Here is a 15,586-nt window from a genome sequence, read left to right as displayed (position 1 = left end):
AGTACTCGGAGACTGATTGTAAGCATGATTTTCATTAGCTGTCACATTGATTGTAAGCATGAGCAAGTGGAAGATTAGGTTAGTGCGAAGCTTACCTTAAACCATACCACCACCGTTGAAACGAGGCGAGCGTCGAGGGAACCGTGGAGAACGGCGGGGAAGTGACGTCGCGCCATCCGGCCTCCTCTTGCGGTGGGAGAACGAATACTCTTGTGGCTCCGGCTGGCTCTGCACCCTCATGAACGGCACACCATACTCGATCGATTCGTTATCCTCTGGGTGCTCGACCTTCGACCTGTACGCCCACCACCTCCGCCTGACTGTCGCCTCGGGCGAATCTGTCTGCTCCATCGCCCAGAGGAGATACTCGATGAACTCGGAGGACTGCGGCATGACTGCCGCCAAGGAGTACATGTACATCGCCGCCCTCATCGCCGCCGTCTCGCTCTTTCGCATACATTGCCACATGGCCCGCACCGTCCTCGAAATCTCCCACTCATTGTCAAACCAACTAAGGATCTCCTTCAACCTGGCTAACTTTGCCTGGTCGCCGCCGGCGATCTGCCTGATTCGCTGCTGCATCCTCTCCATAGATGTCCTTCTGAGTGGTCCGGTGCTAGCTTTGGAAGATGGGAGGAGAGACGGTGGTCTTGCAATAGAGAAGAGGGAGAGGCGAGACGGTGGTTTTGGAATGGAGATGATGGAGAGGAGAGGAGGTGGTTTTGCAATGGAGAAGATCAGAAGAGGGAGAGGCGAGACGGTGGTTTTGGAATGGAGATGATGGAGAGGAGAGGAGGTGGTTTTGCAATGGAGAAGAGGGAGAGGAGCGTGCGACAGCGATTTAGGATTGGACGAGAGGGCCGGCGCGCTGTGACTGGATCAAAATCAAAATCAATTTACCCTTCAATTAAGAAAGCGACCCCACATTAACTAGTCTTCCTTTTATTCTGGGTCATAATTGACCATGATTTTCGCACATAAAATATACGTTATATGTTGCAAAAATAATACAATTTGAAAGTACATTCAGATACGAACCAAACGATACAATTTTTGGTGACATGCATTCACATTTCGCTTGTCAAATACAGTACGTGGTCAAACTTTGACCCAAAATAAGCAAAACAACAAAAAATACTTCCAAGACCAGCGCCGCTCTTCCGCTCTTCTCCTCTTAAACCACCGCTACTCCTCTCCTGTTCCAATCTAAATGCAGCGCCGCTCCTCTCCTCTTCCATTTCAAAACCACCGCCCCGCCTCTCCCGTTCTAGTCCAAAATCAGCGTCGCTCCTCTCCCGTTCTAATCCAAAACCAGCGCTGCTCCTCTCCTCTTCCATTCAAAAACCACCGCCGGCGAGTGAAGGTGCTGTGGAGAAGTAGATCGATGGAGGAGTACAACCGATACGTGAGGATCGCAGACGGCAACCCTGTGAAGCTAGCTACAATGTTGGAGATACAGTCTTGGTTTGACAACAAGGACCAACTAGCGGCGACGGCGACATCCATGGCCAAATATCTGCAACAGAGCGAAAAGGCGGCGATACTCCCGGAGGGAGTCGCGCCGGAGTACATAGAGCTGCTCCTCTGGGCCATGGAGCAAACAGATTCACCAAATCCGATCGTGAGGGAGCGGTGGTGGGAGTATCGATCCCAGATGGAGCATCCACCAGAGATTGAAGGATCGAGCATCTACAGGGTGCCGTTTGTGAGGGTGTCCCGCCAGAGCGAGCCGGTGGAGTCTTCGTCGACCGAACCCAACTGCAAGAGGAGAAAAGCATTTGGCCCGACGACGCTTCCCCGCCATCGTCTCCCTCGCCGTTCACATCGTCTCACGGGGCGGCTGTCTGCCGCCGAGGAATAGGAGGGGGCTGCCCCCCAGCCCAATAGTCGGGCAGGTTGTGAATTGTCAGGAGGAGCTTAGGGTTGTCAGTATTTGCAGGTTGTGAATTGTGTTTTGTGTTGTGTATTTTGAGAGTACTTTCAGATATGAATGTCTTTTGAATTTTAGATTTGCAGTATTGAGCATATGAAGTATTTTATGAATTCTAGTGTGATGCCCGGATAAATAAGCTACAGTAATCCCATGTTAACGATGCCACGTCACCCCGTTTACTGTTGATAAACTCTCGATAGTTCAGAACCGAAACAAATTCAAAATTTAAATAAAAGCAAATAATAAAAGTTTACAAATATTAAAACTAAAATGTTCGGAGTGAGCCAAATAGTCCATATTAAATATTGGTGAAGAAACCACACTTTTGTAAAGTATTTAACTGCACTATAGTAAGTAAAAACAACAGCAAAACAATTATTTAAATGCTTTTAAATACTAAACAAATGTTAATCTAGTTTATATAATCACCAAACTTTTTGGAGTAGGTGGCCTATGTTATTATGCTAATTTAGGAGTCGGGGTTGTATTTTTGTAAAACTGTTTTGCTAACTAAAATAAATAAAACAAAAAAGAAAATAAGAAAAAGATAAAAAAAGAGAGAGAGAAAGCCCCCTGGCCAACTGGACCAGACGGCCCAGCGGGCCGACCCACCTGGCCCAACCGGCCAGCCCACCTACTCCCCTCCATAACCCCCCACTACCCGAAACCCTAGCCCATGCACCACTCCCCCCCACTTCTCCCACTTCCTCGATCCCCTTCTTCCCCTCCCGATCTGGGAGCCCCGTCGGCCTCGTCCCGACCACGCCGCGTCTCCCCGGCGACCGCGCCGCCCCACTCCTTGACACCGGCGCCCGCCTCCTCAACCCTCCCTCCTGCGTGGATCTGGTCGGGGGCAATCGACGCCCCCGACGCCCTGCGCCCGCGCCGATGCCGTACCCCATCGTCACCATCCCCACCCGTCGACGGCGTTCGCCTCCCCGACCCCCTCCGCGCGGGTCTTCACCGCGCCTCGCCACCGCCACCCGGAGCGCCTCCGCCTGGACCACCCCGAGCCCGCTGCCCTCCTCGACCGGCCCCCTGTGAGCCGCCGCCTCCCCTCTCTCCCCTGTCCCGCGCATGCTAGGGCGCCGTCCCCGACCGCGCTCCCCACGCCCTTCCCGTCGTCCGCTCACGCACGTCACGGGCCACGGCCACGCGCCGTCGTGGACCTGCTGCTACTTGCCTTGTCACCACGACCGCCGCCCTCCCTGTACCCTGCGCCGCCCGGACGCACGCTCGCGCCCCCTGGCCCGCACGCGCGGAGCGCCGTGTCGCGCTCGCCATGGCACCCCGACTTCCTGGCCGCGCGCCCACGCGCTGGCCTCGCCGGCCTCGGGGGCCTCATCCGCCCCTGCGTTGCGCCTCCTGACCGAGGTCGTCGCCGCCAGCGTCGCGCTGGGAGCGCCCGTGTGCGTTCCCAGCCACCAAACCGTGGCCTTAGCCACTACATATGGGGCCGGCCCATTAAAAAAAAGAATAGAAAATGATAATAAGTAAATAAAAATATTAATTAATTTAATTAACTAATTAATTTAAATTAATTAATAAATATTAAGTTAATTAATTTAATTAATTAATTAATTAATTAATTAGGTTCAATTAAACTAATTAAAATCTGTTACCCTAACAACCTAGTTAGACTAAATTAACTAGTTAGTTAATGTAACAGCCAATGACAGGGGGCCCCACCCCCTGTTGACTAGTCAAACGTTGACTGCTCAACAGGGACCCCCTGGCCCACCTGTCAGCCTCTGGTACACTTCTGTGTACGCAGAGCTGGGTGCACCTAGCATTTAGCTATTTAATTTCGAATTAAATTAAAACCAGGAAATCTAGAAAATGATTAAATCTTTATAAATTAATATAAAATAATCCGTAACTCAGATGAAAATACTTTGTACATGAAAGTTGCTCAGAACGACGAGACGAATCAGAATACGCAGACCGTTCGTCCGCCACGCGTCCCTAGCATAGCGAACCTACAACTTTCCCCCTCCGGACCGTCTGTCTGAAAACGCGAAACACCGGGGATACTTTCCCGGATGTTTCCCCTCTTCGCCAGTATCGCCTAGTACTACGTTAGGTCACCCCTAGCACCGCGTATTGCCATGTTATGCTTTGTGATGCTTTGATTGCTCTGTTATTTATTGTGTTCCCCCTCCGTTACTTCTTTTTGGTAGACTCCGAGACCGCTGCTGGTACCCTTGTGATCGACTACATCGACGACGAACCCTTCTTGCCAGAGCAACCAGGCAAGCCCCCCCTTGATCACCAGATATCGCCTATTCCTTCTCTATACTGCTTGCATTAGAGTAGTGTAGCATGTTACTGCTTTCGGTTAATCCTATTCTGCTGCATAGCCTGTCATTGTTGCTACAGTTGTTACCCTTACCTGCTATCCTACTGCTTAGTATAGGATGCTAGTGTTCCATCAGTGGCCCTACACTCTTGTCCATCTGCCATGCTATACTATCGGGTCGTGATCACTTCGGGAGGTGATCACGGGTATATACTATATACTTTATATACATGACACATGTGGTGACTAAAGTCGGGTCAGCTCGTTAAGTACCCGCAAGTGATTCTGATGAGGGGGCTGAAAGGACAGGTGGCTCCATCCCGGTAGAGGTGGGCCTGGGTTCCTGACGTCCCCCGACTGTTACTTTGTGGCGGAGCGACAGGGCAGGTTGAGACCACCTAGGAGAGAGGTGGGCCTGGCCCTGGTCGGCGTTCGCGGTTACTTTAAAATAACACGCTTAACGAGTTCTTGGTATTTGATCTGAGTCTGGCCATTTGGTCTATACGCACTAACCAACTACGCGGGAACAGTTATGGGCACTTGACGTCGTGGTATCAGCCGAAGCCTTCGTGACGTCAGCGATGGAGCGGCGCGCGCCGGATTGGACTGGAATGCCTGCTAGGCTAGGTCTGCTTCCGGCCGCCCTCACAACGTGCAGGTGTGCAATGGGCCCAGACCCCTGCGCCATAGGATTTAGACCGGCGTGCTGACCTCCCCGTTGTGCCTAGGTGGGGCTGCGACGTGTTGATCTTCCGAGGCCGGGCATGACCCAGAAAAGTGTGTCCGGCCAAATGGGATCGGGCGTGTTGGGTTATGTGGTGCACCCCTGCAGGGAAGTTTATCTATTCGAATAGCCGTGTCCCTCGGTAAAAGGACGACCCGGAGTTGTACCTTGACCTTATGACAACTAGAACCGGATACTTAATAAAACACACCCTTCCAAGTGCCAGATACAACCCGGTGATCGCTCTCTAACAGGGCGACGAGGAGGGGATCGCCGGGTAGGATTATGCTATGTGATGCTACTTGGTGGACTTACCATCTACTCTCTTCTACATGCTGCAAGATGGAGGTCGCCAGAAGCATAGTCTTCGACAGGATTAGCTATCCCCCTCTTATTCTCGCATTCTGCAGTTCAGTCCACCGATATGGCCCTTTACACATATACCCGTGCATATGTAGTGTAGCTCCTTGCTTGCGAGTACTTTGGATGAGTACTCACGGTTGCTTTTCTCCCTCTTTTCCCCTTTCTATACCTGGTTGTCGCAACCAGATGCTGGAGTCCAGGAGCTAGAGATCCCGAGGATGATTCTACATGGAGTTCGGCTTCGAGGAGTAGTTAGGAGGTCCCAGGCAGGAGGCCTTGCCTTTTCGATCGTTGCTACTTTTGTGCTAGCCTTCTTAAAGCAAACTTGTTTAACTTATGTTTGTACTCAGATATTGTTGCTTCCGCTGACTCGTTTATGATCGAGCACTTGTATTCGAGCCCTCGAGGCCCCTGGCTTGTAATATGATGCTTGTATGACTTATTTATGTTGTAGAGTTGTGTTGTGATATCTTCCCGTGAGTCCCTGATCTTGATCGTACACATTTGCGTGCATGATTAGTGTACGATTGAATCGGGGGCGTCACATCTAGAGATCTATTTTTAGCACTTAAAAAAGTAGTTTCATAGGAGTATAAAAGTGCAGACAATGTGATTCTCAGAGAAGAAACTGCAAGTTTCAGTTTCAGATAAGAAACTGCAAGTTCAGTTTCAGATACGAAACTGCAACTTTCAGAGGCAGAGCATTTATATTAACACGGCCTTTTCAAACAGGGTTAACATCATGTTGGAAGTTTATTCATGGTCGAAAATGGAACTACCAGCCAGTTAACATCATGCTGATCAACATTCATGCATAGCACATCTTCATATGATGCACAGTCAAAATGCCCACACAATGTCGAGTGTGCGAAACACAGAGAAAACGAGGGACGAAGTTTTGGCAAGTGTTGGACGTGGTTTTGGGCTGCCCCGTCTAGGCTTTCATTTTTAACATGCGCAGCCCACGACCTCGGATGGGAGGTCCATAGGCCTGTTTGTATTTTCTTAGGGCCGTCATGTATCGACCGGCCTATGGACCCCCCATCCGAGGTTTTATTTTTGGCAGCCCAATTTATGTATTTTTTTGAAGAAAACGCAGAGGTCTGTTCTATTTTTCTATATAAGAATAGGAACGCCAGGTCCAACTTATGTTTCCCTTCTAACTATATTATATATATTTAAATTATTTATATGTTATTATATATTATTTTTATTGTCATCATATATTTAATAGATACTTACATATGTAAGAAAACAATATCCCACATCTTATTAACTTACAAAAATAATTTCTTAACAAATAAAATCCTGGATTGTTTTGGCACAAAAATCCTAGTGATTGTGTACAAAAGCTTGCTAAGATTTAAGGACGAACGTAATAATATCACTTATTATTTAAATATATTTATAACAAAATGCTCAGCCCCTTTTTATTTTTTGATAACATTGCTGGCCCAACCCAACATTATAATTAGAATCAGCCCAGCAAAATCGTGTATTTCGAGAAAGTGCAAATGGCCTGTAATTTTTTAGGAAATAAAATAAATGGGCCGCATGGACGCTACATTATTTGTTCACCCAGCCCAGCTAATGGCTGTAATTCAAAAAAAGAAGATCAAATTGACTGTAAATTCTACCGCGCAAAAAAAGACTGTAAATTCTAAAAAAATGGGTTGAATACGTGCCACATTTTTGGAGGCTGGAATGTGGGCCAATAGGTCGAAGCCAACGCAAGTCGTTGTCAATTTAGTCAACAAATGATTCTTACATGTTAGCCATTGGATTTACATCCAACGACCAGCATCCATCTTCAATCTCTCGTCTTCTTCCTCCAGCGCCGCCGGGACCACCTCCCGCCTCCTGCTGCTAGCAGCTCTGCTTAGCACGCTTCGCTATGAAGCGCGACTCCACCATTGGCCAGGCCATCCCTCCACCCCTCCACACCTCCTGTTCTTCTCCACCGACCGTCGAACCACACCGCACTAGAACCAGTTAACCCTCGTACACCTCTTCGTCTGCGACTCTACTCCCGCGTCTTCCCATCTCCGGCTCGTTGCTGTCCGGGGCCTCGCCGTCGTCCACCACCTTGGATGCGCTCGGCGCGGCGTGGTCAACGTGGTCAACGAACGACACCATCAGAAGTAGACTGTGCGTGGAGAGGCTGACAGCTGGGTCCACGGCCGCACACAAGGAAATGCCTCCTTATTACGTGCAAAATAATGATTCCTCCACCTGACATCTAGGACCCACCGGAAGGGCCTCGGTATTTCGTGAAAATAACGTGCCCCCCGCTGACATGTCGGACCCACCAGCTATCTTCGCATGCAAGGAAGTGCCTCCTTATTACGCACAAAAAAATGAATACTCCCCCTACCAGCTGGAACCCAACATAGTGGGAGGCTGACTTGTGGGCCTACCAAGTTGACGGGGATGGAGGGCTTTGTCAACTTAGTCAATATGAACGATTCTAGCTCCTGTTACCGTACGATGTTCATCCAACGGCCGTAGTGCTTCATCAACCTCTGGTCTTCTTGCTCCAGCCGCCCAAACCAGCGCCGGTTGTGCCGCGTGCTCCTGCCTCTAGTGGCCGGCTGTGCTGCCGTTGAGGCCTCATCGCCCCCTACTACTCCCACCGCTAGCCAGGCCCTGCGGCGATGGCAGCCTCACACCGCAGCCGAACCAGTGAGCCCTCGTACTCCTCTCCGCGTGGGCATCCACTGCCGCGTCTTCCCCGGCTCCGCGTCGTCCCCTTCCTAGTCCTCGCCGTCGTCCACCGCCGTGGCGCTCTCGGCACGGCGTGGTCAACGTGGTCAAGGAACGACTTCCATCGGACATGGACTGTACGTGGAGAGGCTGACAGCTGGGTCCACGGCCGCAGCAAGGAAGTGCCTCCTTATTACGCGCAAAATAATGATTCCTCCACCTGACAGCGGGGACCCACCGGACGGGCCACCGTATTTTGCGAAAAAAATGTTTCCCCCTGACTGCTGGGACCCACCAGCTACATCTTCACACGCAAGGAAGTGCGTCCGGGCAAAAAAAAACGATTCGCCCCCTGACTGCTGGGACCCACCAGCTACATCTTCGCATGCAAGGAAGTGCGTCCGGGCAAAAAAAATTGATTCGGCCCCCTGACTGCTGGGACCCACCAGCTACATCTTCGCACGCAAGGAAGTGCCGGACAGTCGGGACCCACCTGGTCGAAGCGTATGTAGCGTTGTCATTCTGGTCGCGAACGTGTACGTACATATATACTGGTGGATGTAGAGGCGCACACGTGTCGTAGTAGAGGCGCATACGTGTCGTAGTAGAGGCGCGCAGGTAGCATGTACACGTACGTATAGCGGCTAGGGTGCAAGAAAGAAAATACGGCCACGTATGTGTACATACGGGCGGGGTCTCGAACGCCTACTCGCGCATACGTACGGCTAGGGCTCGTGTACATGGCTGGGTCGAAACGGAGAAACAGTGTCGTCGTCGTGTTCATGGGGAGGCAACGGAATGCGTCGTGTTCATGGGGAGGCAACGGAATGCGTCGTGTTCATGGGGAGGCAACGGAATGCGTCGTGTTCATCGGGAGGCAACGGAACGCGTGGGAGCCAACCGGCTGGGTCGGAACAGAATGCGTGGTCGTGTTCATCAGGAGGGCTTGGACGGAACAGGCGATGGAAACGAGGCCTGGCGTGCCGCAAAACGGAGGAAACGGACCTCCTACGTTCGAAACGGGGTCCTGTTGATCGGGAGGGGTGTGGCGTACCGCAAAACGGAGGAAACAGACCTCCTACGGTCGAAACGGGGGTCCTGTTGATCGGGAGGGGTGTGGCGTACCGCAAAACGGAGGAAACGGACCTCCTACAGTCGAAACAGGGGTCCTGTTGATCGGGAGGGGTGTGGCGTACCGCAAAACGGACGAAATGGACCTCCTACGGTCGAAACGAGGGTCCTGTTATCGGGAGGGGTGTGGCGTACCGCAAAACGGACGAAACGGACCTCCTACGGTCGAAACGGGGGTCCTGTTCATTGGGAGGGGTGTGGCGTACCGCAAAACGGGACTCCACGGGATACTGTTCATCTCCACCATCGACCTCCTCCAGCCTCCACGGGCTACCGTCGACCTCCTCCAGCCTCCACGGGCTCCTGTTCATCCAGCCTCCACCGCGCGCTACTCCACCGGCTACTGTTCAACCACCCCTCCACGGGCACCCCTCCACCGTCTACTATTCATCCAGCCCTCCACACCACGGGGTCCTGTTCAACCACCCCTCCACGGGCACCCCTCCACCGTCTACTATTCATCCAGACCTCCACACCACGGGGTCCTGTTCATCCAAAGGCAACACCACCGCTCACTGTTCATCCAATTGATCGGCTTCAGTTAGCAGCAGTAGCGAAGGAATCACTCGATCGGGTTCAGTTAACAGCCATCGATCGATCGCTCGGGTTCAGTAACGCGTAGCCTGCAGTGCAATCGCTCGGGTTCAGTTAGAGCCCAACGCCTCGCTCGGGTTCAGTTAGAGCCAACGCCTCGCACACACGCGCGTACGTGTACGAGAGAAACGCGCATCGCTCGGCCCCCGACCTCCCACCGTAACCAGGAACTCCCCGAAATTTTCCTTCCCCTCGCTTCTACCATGGTTTTTTCCATCATGGACGGCCCAAAGAATGTCATGCAGCTGCGTCTCCGGCCTGCCCAGGACGAAAAGCCCATTTTCTGTCATGATTTTTTGTCATAGAAGTAGGAGCCCACCACATCTATGATGATACCGGGTTTTGTCACAATTATCGTCATAGAAGTGTCATATGCATGACCGAATTTTTTTTCGTTCGGCCCAAAATGTCACGGATGTGTCTTTTTTTTGTAGTGTCCATCTCACGTGATGATCGGACATGGTTTAGTTGATTTGGATCACGTGACCACTTAGATGATTAGAGGGATGTCTATCTAAGTGGGAGTTCTTAAGTAATATGATTAATTGAACTTTAATTTATCATGAACTTAGTCCTGGTAGTATTAGCATATCTATGTTGTAAATCAATAGCTCGCGTTGTTGCTTCCCTATGTTTTATATATGCTCCTAGAGAAAGCTAAGTTGAAAGATGATAGTAGCAATGATGCGGACTGGGTCCGTGATCTGAGGTTTATCCTTATTGCTGCACAGAAGAATTATGTCCTTGATGCACCGCTAGGTGACAGACCTATTGCAGGAGCAAATGCAGACGTTATGAACGTTTGGCTAGCTCAATATGATGACTACTTGATAGTTTAGTGCACCATGCTTAACGGCTTAGAATCGGGACTTCAAAGACGCTTTGAACGTCATGGACCATATGAGATGTTCCAGGAGTTGAAGTTAATATTTCAAGCAAATACCCGAGTTGAGAGATATGAAGTCTCCAACAAGTTCTATAGCTACAAGATGGAGGAGAATTACTCAGCTAGCAGTGAGCATGTGCTCAAAATGTCCGAGTACTACAATCACTTGAATCAAGTGGGAGTTAATCTTCCAGATAAGATAGTGATTGACAAAGTTCGCTAGTCACTATCACCAAGTTACTAGAACTTTGTGATGAACTATAATATGCAAGGGATAACAGAAACAATTCCCAAGCTCTTCATGATGCTGAAATCGACAAAGGTAGAAATCAAGAAAAGCATCAAGTGTTGATGGTTGACAAGACCACTAGTTTCAAGAAAATGGGCAAAGGGAAGAAGGGGAACTTCAAGAAGAATGGCAAGCAAGTTGCTGCTCAAGTGAAGAAGCCCAAGTCTGGACCTAAGCCTGAAACTAAGCGCTTCTACTGCAAAGGGACTGGTCACTGGAAGCGGAACTACCCCAAGTATTTGGCGGATAAGAAGGATGGCAAAGTAAACAAAGGTATATTTGATATACATGTTATTGATGTGTACTTTACTAGTGTTTATAGCAACTCCTCAGCATTTGATACAAGTTCAGTTGCTAAGATTAGTAACTCGAAACGGGAGTTGCAGAATGAACAGAGACTAGTTAAGGGTGAAGCGACGATGTGTGTTGGAAGTGGTTCCAAGATTGATATGATCATCATCGCACACTCCCTATACTTTCGGGATTAGTGTGGAACCTAAATAAGTGTTATTTGGTGTTTGCGTTGAGCATGCATATGATTTGATCATGTTTATTGCAATACTGTATTAATTTAAGTTAGAGAATAATTGTTGTTCTGTTTACATGAATAAAACCTTATATGGTTACACACCCAATGAAAATGGTTCGTTGGATCTCGATCGTAGTGATACACATATTCATAATATTGAAGCCAAAAGATGCAAAGTTAATAATGATAGTGCAACTTATTTGTGGCACTGCCGTTTAGGTCATATTGGTGTAAAGCGCATGAAGAAACTCCATGCTGATGGAATTTTGGAATCACTTGATTATGAATCACTTGATGCTTGCGAACCATGCCTCTTGGGCAAGATGACTAAAACGCCGTTCTCCGAAACAATGGAGCAAGCAACAGATTTGTTGGAAATCATACATACTGATGTATGTGGTCCGATGAATATTGAGGCTCGCAGCGGGTATCATTATTTTCTGACCTTCACAGATGATTTGAGCAGATATGGGTATATCTACTTAATGAAACAGAAGTCTGGAACATTTGAAAAGTTCATATAATTTCAGAGTGAAGTGGAAAATCATCGTAACAAGAAAATAAAGTTTCTACGATCTGATCGTGGAGAAGAGTATTTGAGTTACGAGTTTGGTCTTCAGTTAAAACAATGTGAAATAGTTTCACTGCTCACGCCACCTGGAACACCACAATGTAATGGTGTGTCCGAACATCGTAACCGTACTTTATTAGATATGGTGCAATCTATGATGTCTCTTACCGATTTACCACTATCATTTTGGGGTTATGCATTAAAGACAACTGCATTCACGTTAAAAAGGGCACCATCTAAGTCCGTTGAGACGACACAATATGAACTGTGGTTTGGCAAGAAACCAAAGTTGTCGCTTCTTAAAGTTTGGGGTTGTGATGCTTATATGAAAAAGTTTCATCCTGATAAGCTCAAACCCAAATCGGAGAAATATGTCTTCATAGGATACCCAAAGAAGACAGTTGGGTACACCTTCTATCACAGATCCGAAGGCAAGATATTCGTTGCTAAGAATGGATCCTTTCTAGAGAAGGAGTTTCTCTCGAATGAAGTGAGTGGGAGGAAAGTAGAACTTGATGAGGTAACTGTACCTGCTCCCTAATTGGAAAGTAGTTCATCATAGAAATCTGTTCCTGTGACTCCTACACCAATTAGTGAGGAAGATAATGATGATGATCATGTAACTTCAGATCAAGTTACTACCGAACCTCGTAGGTCAACCAGAGTGAGATCCGCACCAGAGTGGTACGATAATCCTGTTCTGGAGGTCATGTTACTTGACCATGACGAACCTACGAACTATGAGGAAGCGATGATGAGCCCAGATTTTGCAAAATGGCTTAAGGCCATGAAATCTGAGATGGGATCCATGTATGAGAAGAAAGCATGGACTTTGGTTGACTTGGCCGATGATCGGCAAGCCATAGAAAATAAATGGATCTTCAAGAGGAAGACGGGCGCTGATAGTAGTGTTATTATCTACAAAGCTAGACTTGTTAAAAAAGGTTTTGACAAAGTTCAAGGTGTTGATTACGATGAGATTTTCTCACTCGTAGCAATGCTTAAGTCTGTCCGAATCATGTTAGCAAATTGCCACATTTTATGAAATCTGGCAAATGGATATCAAAACTACATTCCTTAATGGATTTCTTAAAAGAAGAGTTGTATATGATGCAACCAGAAGGTTTTGTCGATCCTAAAGGTGCTAACAAAATCTGTAAGCTCCAGCGATCCATCTATGGACTGGTGCAAGCATCTCGGAGTAGGAATATACGCTTTGATGAGTTGATCAAAGCATATAGTTTTATACAGACTTGCGGTGAAGCCTGTATTTACAAGAAAGTGAGTGGGAGCACTACAACATTTCTGATAAGTATATGTGAATGACATATTGATGATCGGAAATAATGTAAATTTTCTAGAAAGCATAAAGGAGTGTTTGAAAGAAGTTTTTTCAAAGAAAGACCTCGGTGAAGCTGCTTACATATTGAGCATCAAGATCTATAGAGATAGATCAAGACGCTTGATAAGTTTTTTCAATGAGTACATGCCTTGACAAGATTTTGAAATAGTTCAAAATGGAACAGTCAAAGAAAGAGTTCTTGCCTGTGTTACAAGGTGTGAAATTGAGTAAGACTCAAAGCCCGACCACGGCAGAAGATAGAAAGAGAATGAAAGTCATTCCCTATGCCTCAGCCATAGGTTCTATAAAGTATGCCATGCTGTGTACCAGATCTATTGTATACCCTACCACTGAGTTTGGCAAGGGAGTATAATAGTGATCCAGGAGTAGATCACTGGACAGCGGTCAAAATTATCCTTAGTGGAATAAGGATATGTTTCTCGATTATGGAGGTGACAAAAGGTTCATCGTAAAGGGTTACGTCGATGCAAGTTTTTGACACTGATCCAGATGACTCTAAGTCTCAATCTGGATACATATTGAAAGTGGGAGCTATTAGCTAGAGTAGCTCCATGCAGAGCATTGTTGACATAGAAATTTGCAAAACACATACGGATCTGAATATGGCAGACCCGTTGACTAAACTTCTCTCACAAGCAAAACATGATCACACCTTAGTACTCTTTGGGTGTTAATCACATAGCGACGTGAACTAGATTATTGACTCTAGTAAACCCTTTGGGTGTTGGTCACATGACGATGTGAACTATGGGTGTTAATCACATGGTGATGTGAACTATTGATGTTAAATCACATGGCGATGTGATCTAGATTATTGACTCTAGTGCCAGTGGGAGACTGAAGGAAATATGCCCTAGAGGCAATAATAAAGTTATTATTTATTTCCTTATTTCATGATAAATGTTTATTATTCATGCTAGAATTGTATTAACCGGAAACATAATACATGTGTGAATACATAGACAAACAGAGTGTCACTAGTATGCCTCTACTTGACTAGCTCGTTAATCGAAGATGGTTGAGTTTCCTAGCCATGGACATGAGTTGTCATTTGATTAACGGGATCACATCATTAGGAGAATGATGTGATTGACTTGACCCATTCCGTTAGCTTAGCACTTGATCGTTTAGTATGTTTCTATTGCTTTCTTCATGACTTATACATGTTCCTATGACTATGAGATTATGCAACTCCCGTTTACCAGAGGAACACTTTGTGTGCTACCAAACGTCACAACGTAACTGGGTGATTATAAAGGTGCTCTACAGGTGTCTCCGAAGGTACTTGTTGGGTTGGCGTATTTCGAGATTAGGATTTGTCACTCCGATTGTCGGAAAGGTATCTCTGGGCCCACTCGGTAATGCACATCACTTAAGCCTTGCAAGCATTGCAACTAATGAGTTAGTTGAGGGATGATGTATTACAGAACGAGTAAAGAGACTTGCCGGTAACGAGATTGAACTAGGTATTGAGATACCGACGATCGAATCTCGGGCAAGTAACATACCGATGACAAAAGGAACAACATATGTTGTTATGCGGTTTGACCGATAACGATCTTCGTAGAATAAGTGGGAGCCAATATGAGCATCCAGGTTCCGCTATTGGTTATTGACTGGAGACGTGTCTCGGTCATGTCTACATAGTTCTCGAACCCGTAGGGTCCGCATGCTTAAAGTTTCGATGACAGTTATATTATGAGTTTATATGTTTTGATGTACCGAATGTTGTTCGGAGTCCCGGATGTGATCACGGACATAACAAGGAGTCTCAAAATGGTCGAGACATGAAGATTGATATATTGGACGACTATATTCGGACACCGGAATGGTTCCGGGGGTTATCGGATATATACCGGAGTACCGGGGGGTTACCGGAACCCCCCCGGAGGTTAGTGGGCCTCATGGGCCCAATTGGTGGAAGAGGAGAGGCGGCCAAGGGGCAGCCGCGCGCCCCTCCCCCCCCAAGTCCGAATTGGACAAGGAGGGGGGGGGGCGGCGCCCCCCCTTTCCTTTCCCTTCTCTCTTGTTACCTCTCCACTCCTAATCCAACAAGGAAAAGGGAGGGAGTCCTACTCCCGGTGGGAGTAGGATTCCTCCTGGCGCGCCCCTCCTGGCCGGCCGCCTCTCCCCCCTTGCTCCTTTATATACGGGGGCAGGGGGCACCCTAGAGACACAACAATTGATCTGTTGATCTTTTA

Source organism: Aegilops tauschii, chromosome 4 (assembly GCF_002575655.3).
Source record: "Aegilops tauschii subsp. strangulata cultivar AL8/78 chromosome 4, Aet v6.0, whole genome shotgun sequence".
NCBI lineage: Eukaryota > Viridiplantae > Streptophyta > Magnoliopsida > Poales > Poaceae > Aegilops > Aegilops tauschii.
This window is presented reverse-complemented; position numbering follows the sequence as displayed.